This window comes from Mercenaria mercenaria, chromosome 3 (genome assembly GCF_021730395.1).
Source record: "Mercenaria mercenaria strain notata chromosome 3, MADL_Memer_1, whole genome shotgun sequence".
Classification (NCBI taxonomy): domain Eukaryota; kingdom Metazoa; phylum Mollusca; class Bivalvia; order Venerida; family Veneridae; genus Mercenaria; species Mercenaria mercenaria.
The window spans coordinates 5,616,460-5,627,082 of NC_069363.1; positions in this window are offsets into that span (position 1 = coordinate 5,616,460).

Below are 10,623 nucleotides of genomic sequence, written 5' to 3' on the forward strand. Positions count from 1 at the left end.
GTGGTTTGTGTTCCTTTCTATTTGTACCTCAACTTGTGCATTTCTAACCTAATTGTCTTGTGCAGCGCGTTAGAAATAAATGCCAAGCTGCGAACCTTCAGACTGAACGATCAAATTTTAACACAAGTTTAAGTCTAATTCCATCATAGGCATTATGACATTGGTCGATCACCAGAGTTAAGAAATAATTAATAGCAAAAGTGTGCTTAACACTATTTATGCACGATGAGCGGTTATACGTCGGGCGTAATAATTATTTGTACGAAGTATTACCTCACTAGTGTATAAATAGTGTTAAAACACGGTTTTGCTATAAATTATTTCAATTCCAATATGGATTTAATCTTACACAGTAGATAAAATATAGTAGCGCTCTTTCTAGAAGTATTATCTGCTATCTTATGATTTTAATTTAAGATTGGAAGTCAGTATTCTATAAAATAGGTCAATGAAATCTCTCCCCGCACCAAGACAGTCATGTTTTAAATTTGTCAAATAAAGATGACTTCCAAATTTTAGAAAGAGAGTCGCCCAAGGGTAACCCTTAGAACAATTTTCTCAGTTATTTCAAAATTTGGCGGATGGTTAAGGAGGGAATGGTGTGCAATGTTCCTTTCGTGTATTTTTACCCTTGGTGGTGATGTTTTTGCCAATTCAGAATGATTTGCACTCATTAAAAGAAAGGCGCACAAAGAAAATTTCTGCAAATTTTTATAAAGATAAGACCAGCAGTTTCTGACAATATCATTTCGTGCATTTCAACTTTACACTTCTTGAAAACTCTCCCTGGTGACCATGATTTTAAACTGTAGTAAATCTTACACCCTCGATAAAAGGGCACTCAATGGCACTCAAGGAAATCTGTTAAATTATAGGCCGACAGCTTCTGATAAGAAGATTTCTGAAAGGTCCTACTCTACACAAAATCATACAAGGTCCTCTGCGTTTCAATAATATTATCACTCTTTATGCCCGCTTGAACATAATCTAAAAACATCACAATGGTAATTTTATAAGAAAGTCATGAATTTGGTATTCGGGTATGAAAAATACATATTATTATTTGTTTGGTAGGCAAATGAAAAAGAGGAAGAAAGCGAGAGTCAAAACTTAACCCTCATTCTTCGAAGATACTGTTCTCTTCCCTAAATTGTGCTACTGTCGCTATGGATTCGTAACCCTATGAGGGCATAGAATGAATCTGAAGTCAAATATCAAAATTTTGTTACTAGTTTCCCTCAAGCATGGAATAGTACAGGGAACCCCCAGGTAAAATTAACTGATGATGCATAAAACGTTTGATTCCCTTTCCTGATCCATGTCCTTTTGTAGTCAAAAAATGCAATAAATTTTGTTTCATTTGTTTATGTTTAAAGATTTCCAAGAGTCTTCCCGAATGTATAGGCTCAAATACTTTTAACATATATTAGAAGAGAGCAAACCTTAAGATGTCTCCATAAAGCTTTGTCTGTTCAATAAATTTGTAAAACAATAGTGCATCCGAGAAAAATATGAAACTTGACTAGATGGGAAGCAGTTGTAAATATTCAAAATGGCCACTAAAATTCAAAACGTTTATATTAATGACTGGAAAAATAAAGTTATAGCAGAAAGTATATGTAATATAAAACTACAAATCTTTAAAAAGCTAAACATGCAGAAAGAAAAAAGTCCATTAATACAGCGAAACTCCAATATGGTCGCCATAAAATCATCTTTGATCACCAGGCATATGCATGACTAGAGACAGAGGCAAGAGGCAAGAGATATTGTAAATTTTTTCAGAAAGTGGTATCAGAGAGGATTAATTTTATGGCCAGTGCTTTACATTTTATGACTCTAACGACTGATGCCAGTCTAATGCATGACTTGTGTTGACACTACAGAAAATGACGTCACTCGACCATCAGCTATTTCCGGAAGTAAAGAAATGAAATTGACATGCCAAGTTGTATTTTGATTCGTCGAGTCAGGGGTCGCGCGCAGGGTCAACCCGTCAAAATGTATGCGCGTGTACTTTTCTTGTCAATTTTTAGCATTTTCTAATAATCTGAAATTACCTGGGATTTAGCACAACACGTCAGCTTTTTATCTACGGAATCATATTTGAGCTCGGAAAAAAACACAAATCCCACAGGGGCTCGTAACGGAATAAGTGTACATTGAGATTTTTGGAACTTCGTCAAATCGCTCAAAAGGTCCTTTTTGATACTGTCTGAAAATGTCAGTATATGATTCGGATTTATACGGAATTCCGTTAGGGCCATCGCCTTTGAATGTGTTGATCTGAAACGCGATACTCGATAGTACGATGATGAAAACGCGAAATCACGATACTACGATAACGAAAACGCGACAACACGATGATGATAACGCGAAACTACGATAACGAAAACGCGATAGTACGATAGTACGATGATGATAATGCGATATACTATCGCGTTTTCACCATCGTAATATCGTGATATCGCGTTTTCGTTATCGTAGTATCGTACTATCGCGTTATCACCATCCTACTGTCGCGTTATCACCATCGTATTGTCGCGTTATCATCATCGTACTGTCGCGTTATCACCATCGTACTATCGCGTTATCACCATCGTACTGTCGCATTATCATTATCGCACCATTGTATTAATTTATGAATCAGAATTAGCCTAATGTTTACCTTCGTAATCTGACTCTGAGTCAGACATTTTGTCACATGGAGGGGAAATGTTTCTATGCGCATGGGCACCGGAAGGCGATAGTACCATGATGATAACGCTACAGTACGATGGTGATAACGCGATAGTACGATACTACGATAATGAAAACGCGATATCACGATATTACGATGGTGATAACGCGACAGTACGATGGTGAAAACGCGATAGTATATCGCATTATCATCATCGTGCTATCGTATCATCGCGTTTTCGTTATCGTGATATCGCGTTATCATCATCGTGTTGTCGTGTTTTCGTTATCGTAGTTTCGTGATTTCGCGTTTTCACCATCGTGCTATCGAGTATCGCGTTTCAGATCAACACATTCAAAGGCGATGGCCCTAACGGAATTCCGTAGATTTAAGATATTTCCGAGTTTGAGAGCTACAGACCAAGATATTTGAGAAATATCTCCAAAAAGAATTTCGTGTTATAAATGCTGATTCTACGGAAGCGTGAAAGGGCCATTGGACAGATATATGTTTAATTACGTTTTAACTGCGGAAAGGATAATGTGCGGAAATTATGAAACGTTGCACTGAGAGCGATGTACGTGGCTTACTGTATTTATAGAGACAACAAGGAGCATCTAAGCATTTTTTAAACAGTCTTCTACATATTTCAAACGTTTGTGGTTTAATAAACTACTAATAATTCATATGAACTGATAAGCTTTAAAATGGAAAAAGGATAAAAGGATAATCTCATCATTTATCGTAAAAACTGTTACAACGCATACCGAGTTCGCGCAGACATAAGATATCATATGGTCTGTATATTTCATGATAAAAGAATATGAAACACAGAATATTTTATAAAAAGAAGACTTTTACAAAATGTCCCCTATACATGTAGCAAAGGGGTCCGACACGTGTGGGTCACCTTAATATGGCATAATAAATAGTCCTAAGGCACTCGGGGCAAAAACATTGGTCAATAGATATATAACTGTGACCAGGGAAATTGCTCTTTATGGACCCTTCAACTACCTCACTCAACAAAACCCCCAAAATTTTTAACACGCTTCGTTGCATCCATTGTTTCTCTGTGTGAATTACAGGGCTATGTATTGCCACTCATGAAAACACACAACTTTAATCCATGCCTTAAACGATGTTCATTTTGTCAAGCTTTGTATGTCACAATAACGAATAAATTTCAATCCATTTACACGGGTTCGTACACACGGAATGCATCAGTAAAATGACTCTTGAACGCAAATTGTCGGTACAAAATTGCTACAGTCCGATAAACAAACATATTTACTAACACTCACCACTAATGTTATATTTATATTTCACTTAACACAGACGAAAATCAGTTCCAAGTAAATTTTAAAAATATTTCCCCCACCATCCTCCATCTTTACTGGCGCGTGCTATTTGACAGAACGGGTGATGTAACAAGTGATTTTAAAGCGCTTAGCCAATTAAATCATTTGTTACATCACCGGTTATGTCAATAGCACGCGACATGGAAAATGGAGTATGTTGGCGAAAATGTTTTGAAATTTACTTGGAACTGATTTTTGTCTATGTTAAGTGAAACAGAAACATTTCAACAGTGGTGAGTGTTAGTAAAATATGTTTGTTTATCGATCTGTAGCAATTACTCGCCGATAATTTGAATTTAAGATTCATTTTACTGAAGAATTCCGTGTGTACGAACCCGTGTAAATGGATCGAAATTTATTCGTTACTGTGACATACAAAGCTTGACAAAATGAACATCGTTTAAGGCATGGATTAAAGTTGTGTGTTTTATTAAGTGGCAATGCATAGCCCTGTAATTCACACAGAGAAACAATGGATGCAACGAAGCGTGTTAAAAATTTTGGGGGTTTTGTTGAGTGAGGTAGTTGAAGGGTCCATAAAGAGCAATTTCCCTGGTCACAGTTATATATCTATTGACCAATGTTTTTGCCCCGAGTGCCTTAGGACTATTTATTATGCCATATTAAGGTGACCCACACGTGTCGGACCCCTTTGACATGTAGCGGAGTGTTGGTAACTAGATTAAAAGAAATACAGCATAGACTGGTTAGCACTGTGCTCCAGATGCGCTCGGTGTTGAAAAAAAGTCCTTTACTAAGGTAGCAGCAGGGTACACTTCGAATTTTGGCCCCCGTCAATATTTGTTATAATTAGAACTTCGTGATTTTGGATGTCTGTAAATTAAGGTGAGAGATAATGATTGTTAATTCTTTAGAAAATTTAAACTGCCGATACATGTAAAATTCTGATTTCAGTTGTAATACTAATTGCTGCTAGCTTTGTATGAATCGATGAGTCACCTTGGCGCGGAAAATTCAAATCACGGAAGGGTTCCATGCTTGTTGATTGATACTCAGGAACATTTTTGCTATTTTGTGAAAAAAAACGAGATGGATGGGCCCCAATTCCGTTTATATCCTGTAGTTCATTAGAGACTATTAAATTGAGAAATGCAATAAAATTGGACATTGTTACTGCAGCGGGATCATTGCAGGCTGTTCAAAAAGTGAAAAATCGATGATTTTGGCATGCTTCTTTTAATGGATTGTGTAAAACTTTCGTTTTGATAACTTTCTGTATTCTTGTGTGAGAGTCCTAATCTAGTCATTAATTAAAAGCACAAAACATGCACGCAATTTATAAAATGGCCACCCTGAATCTGTTCATTAGGGAAGTGCAATATTGCGACTCGCTATATGTAAGCCTGGCCATGCCAAAATTTTCGAATCGAAGTGTACCCTGCTACCTAAAAGTATGTATAAACAATGCATATTAAAATTAATTCCACGACGTTCCAGGTCCTTAAATCGAAAAAAAAACACGCCAGAATCGACGTGTTTACAGCACTTTTTCCTCTGCCGTAAACGGCATCATGTATTTTGACTCCTCTGTCTACATATCCATACTTTGGTCACTATTGTGGTGTAGAAGTACGGACAATCTTGTAACTTGTCAGGATTGTCCCTAGATTGGTTGACCATTTGACGTGTGAGGTAACAATATGCAACGCTTGTTGTTAATACATTAATTTGGGCCATTGTGTACGAATTTTTGTCATTTTTAATAAACGTCAAATATAAAGTTGAATTATTCTGTCTTTCGCAAAGATATCGATCAGGATTAGTTATGTGATACGTTTAGGCATTTACACGTGTGCATGCACTACACTATAGTAACTGGAATACAAAATGAAAAAAAGAATACAGCTCGAAATTTTAACCCCACTACTAGAGTCATCGAATATAGAACTCTATGGTAGCCATATCACTGGGCGTTGAGGGTATCAGGTAATAGGGTCAAAAGTCCAAGTGCCCTGCTTGCAGACTGTCATATTGCAAGACTGTTGTTACCACATTTGAATATCTGTTTGGTAAAAGCTATATGTCTTGGTGTAGAATGAATTATATTACTCTTAATTGGATTAACATATACGATTTTAATTTTATGTAGTGTATTCAACATTAACTACAGACTTTTTAAAGACTACCAATATCAAATATACATCATCACACTTTTTTCAATGATTTCTGACTGTCATTTGTCTGCTTTTCGCGCATACAATAATTCTTTTTTGTACTCACTTTTCGCAGATAAACTTCTGTACATATTCCGAGTTTTATGCTGGACAAAGTGGCTAAACTTTTCATCAAGAATCACATATAGTCTATGCTACGATGGTGAAAAGACTGATATGATAGATTCTATAGCAAATAATTAAGAAATATTGTACAGAGAACCTGTGTTTAAACGTAACTAATGCACGGCAAGAGGTTGTTCGTCCAAGGAACAAATTCACGAGAGCGATTTTGAGTGTATTCATTTAGGTAAAACACATTTTGCTACTATACATTATTTCGATTCTAGATAATATGTCCATAATCTAATACAGTAGATAAAATATAGTAGCGATCTTTCTTGGTCGCAGCAAAAACATTGACGTCATCGCACGTTAACGTGACGTGATTTTAGCGTTAGCGTGTTTTAAAAGAAATTGCATTTTAATATGCTTGTCTCTGTTAAAACACACGAGCTAGAATGACGTCACGTTAACGTGCGGTGACGTCATGTTTTTGTTGCGACCAAAAAAGAGCGCTACTATATTTTATCTACTATTTTAGATTAAGGGCATATTAGAATCAAAGTAATTTATAGCATAAGAGTGTTATAACACTATTCATACACTCGAGCGATAAATACGTCGTACAAATAATTTCACCCGGGATGCGCCCTCGTAGAATTATTACGCCGGAAGTATAACCGCCCATCGTGCATAGTGTTTAAACACTCTTTTGCTATAAATTATTTCTTAAATAGTACACTATAAAGTTAGAAGCATACGTTTTCGATAATAATATTCTCGACAAAAATCATTGCAACAAAATGACGTATCGGTATGTCCTACATTTTCATTATCATTGCATAGCCTACACAAAAATTAAATATGATTTATGTATATAGAATAAAAGTATAGGTTATAGATCATTTATTGACTTTCTAATGAAATTAAGTTTGCCGAAACGGAGCACCGCGTACTGAAGGCAAAACAATGCATTAGAATGTCAGTAAGTGTATATATAACAAACTTATAGTGAAAAAGCCTCTTTTCGTCAACATCTCCATCTCAAGTAAACTAAACCAAATAGGGAACCCTTCTTAGAAATTACCTATATCAGCAGAAAGATATTTTTTAAAATTTGAATATTTGTACATAGTGACTTTTTTTACAATATCTTATTAAAAAATCTGTTTGTTTTTTTTTTTGTTTTTTTTTTGCAAAAGTGCCTTTAAGAAAAAAAGTTTTAGATCTGAATTTGAATTTCTCTGGGAGTTTGGGCCAACATTGTACACAAAATCATGCGGATGTTATTATAATACATATTAGACGACTCACTTATCGAGTAGTTTGTAGAACACAATATTACATTCCTATTCAATGAAAATATAATATGCAGGTTTTAATTTAGTTTATTTTTAGACCAGTGGAGGTTAACTGATCTCCGGTTTACATTTGAATTTAATGAACAATATGCAAATTTGGACATATATATAAATAGCAACAATTAGTGCACTTCCCGGTCAATGCTGATTTGAAATTGTGGAGTTAATACAAAAGAGTGAAAGGTGCAGAATTGTTTTACAATCATTCGCTTGTCTTTGGATAAAAAAGATGTTTGAACTATAATACAGAGAATATCTGCTTGCTTCAGTGTACGATAAAATTATCTTTGACGAGGTGTACACCAAATACATCTTTTCCAAGCGGTGTAGCCATGTTTGAAAATGTAAGGTACGGTGTGACCGTATAGTCAAAACTATGCCAGAGGTGCGAAGGAGCGAGGGCAACATTGTAAGTTATTGACATGAAAGCTATTCAATTCAAGTTTTATAAGATGCCATCAGCAATACATGTTCATATAATTTCTCAGGGTTTTGTCTTTAACCAGTTTAAGTTCGGGTAAATGGTAGAAGCTACTGACCGTGGAATTATACAAAGACGTAATACATTTGATCTTATATGTAAAACGAACAGTTTGATTGTGGTTTTAAAAAGGGCTCTACAAAACTTTGTGTATCTGATGTTTTTCAAGCAGTATAGCGTATTAGGTATTTTTCAATGTGACGTCACCAGCATATACTTTATTAAGAGAACTGTAACTTTAATAACATTTTAAGTTTGAAGCAGATTTATCAAATGATAATATAAATAAAGCGAAAGTGCATAAAAACTTTTACCAAGCTCTGCCAACGTAAAGTCCAGCCAAGTAGATGTTATTTCGTGGGAAAGAGAAGTCAGATAGAAAACAAGAGCTGTCTCCATAGGATGACATATGCCCCCGATGGCACTTTGAATGAGTAGTTATGGCCGATGTTAGAGTTTAGGACCTTTGACCTACGGAGCTGGGTCTTGCGCGCGACACGTCGTCTTACTGTGTCACACATTCATGCGTAGTTATTTTAAAATCCATGCCTGAATGACAAAGATATGGACCGGACACGCCCATTAATGCGCTATCATGAAAAATGACCTTTAACGTCTAAGTGTGACCTTGACCTTTGAGCTACGGACCTGGGTCTTGCGCGCGACACGTCGTCTTACTGTGGTACACATTCATGCCAAGTTATTTGAAAATCCATCCATCGATGACAAAGATATGGACCGGACACGCCCATCAATGCACTATCCTTTAATGTCTAAGTGTGACCTTGACCTTTGAGCTACGGACCTGGGTCTTGCGCACGACACGTCGTCTTACTGTGGTACACATTCATGCCAAGTTATTTGAAAATCCATCCATCGATGACAAAGATATGGACCGGACACGCCCATCAATGCACTATCCTTTAATGTCTAAGTGTGACCTTGACCTTTGAGCTACGGACCTGGGTCTTGCGCGCGACACATCGTCTTACTGTGGTACACATTCATGCCAAGTTATTTGAAAATCCATCCATCGATGACAAAGATATGGACCGGACACGAAAATTGCGGACAGACTGACAGACTGACAGACCGACACACCGACAGACGGACAGACGGTTCAAAAACTATATGCCTCCCTTCGGGGGCATAAAAACAGTTTGGATGCTATGCCACCAGAACAAGACGAAAACTAAGATCGATATCTTCCGTTATGGATATATCAAATAGTATATAATAGTGGTTGCGACAAGGTGACCGTAAACCAGCAACTGCAAATAGGACTTTTATGTGTCAAAAAGATTTAGTATTCCATTTTCTTTAACTCGTTAGGACTAAAATGAAATCTTTGCTTCCGGTAACAAGCTCAAAAAAATTAAGGTACGTAGGTCGGAATCTTTTTTTTTTTTTTTTGATTTTTTTTATTAAGGGAGACTTTTCAGAAATTAATTTTGTGTCAAAAAATGAATACAAACAAGGGGGTTATGTACGGAAGAGCATTAATGTCAGGTGCGTTTATTTTATTAACCCGAAATTTCAACTTGCGTAACTCAAAATTTCGAGTTAATAAGTCGAAATTTCAAGTTACCCAAGTTAAAAAGTCGAAATTTCAAGTTACCCAAGTCGAAATTTCGAGATACGTAGGTCGAAATTTCGAGTTACCTAAGTCGAAATTTCGAGTTACGTAGGTCGAAATTTCAAGTCACTAGCCCGAAATTTCGAGAAATTTCGAGTTAGTTACTCGAAATGTTACTATCTTGCCCTTTAATCCGCAAAAATTTGAACGTCTGTCTGTCAAAACTGTAATGGACGACTTTTGACTCTTCGAAGTGGAATCATCTATCTACACATCCATATACTGTACCGACATGTAGGGACTTGAACATATACTACCATACATCAATGTATGACCTATCATAGCCTCTAGAGCTACTCTAGGTTTCAAACTTTATCCAGGATATATACCTTCATTGACATGTATAGTATGTTCAGGTGGTAGAGGCTCGAACTAGGTCGAAAACCTTCCATATATGGTCAAAATAGTGAAATACTCTAAGTTTGAATACTTCCCGGTCACCTTCTATGACCTCTCCTCAAAATCTAGATCTGTCCAGGTACCCAGTCTTGGTCAGACTCATAACTACACTTTCATTTAGGGCATGTCTATATTTCATTGACATATATACCCAATACCCAATGGATACACCCGAGTGAGGTACCTAACCTTGGCCAGGCCCAATACATCAACGTAAACTATTGTAGTTGGTAACTCGAAATTTCGAGTTAATATATAACATACACCGCAGGCACTAATGCTCTTCCGTAGTTATGCCTTTAGAGCATCAGTAAGTTGATTTCTAACATCACTAAGCATGTTTAAAGCATAAAAAGTGCAGTTTTGCAACTTTTTGTCAAAAAGTTGAAAATCATATTCTCCAAGGCCATAAAAACATTTAGGGTCGGGCCAAAAATTTAAGGCAAGTCGGGATACCGGAAACGAACA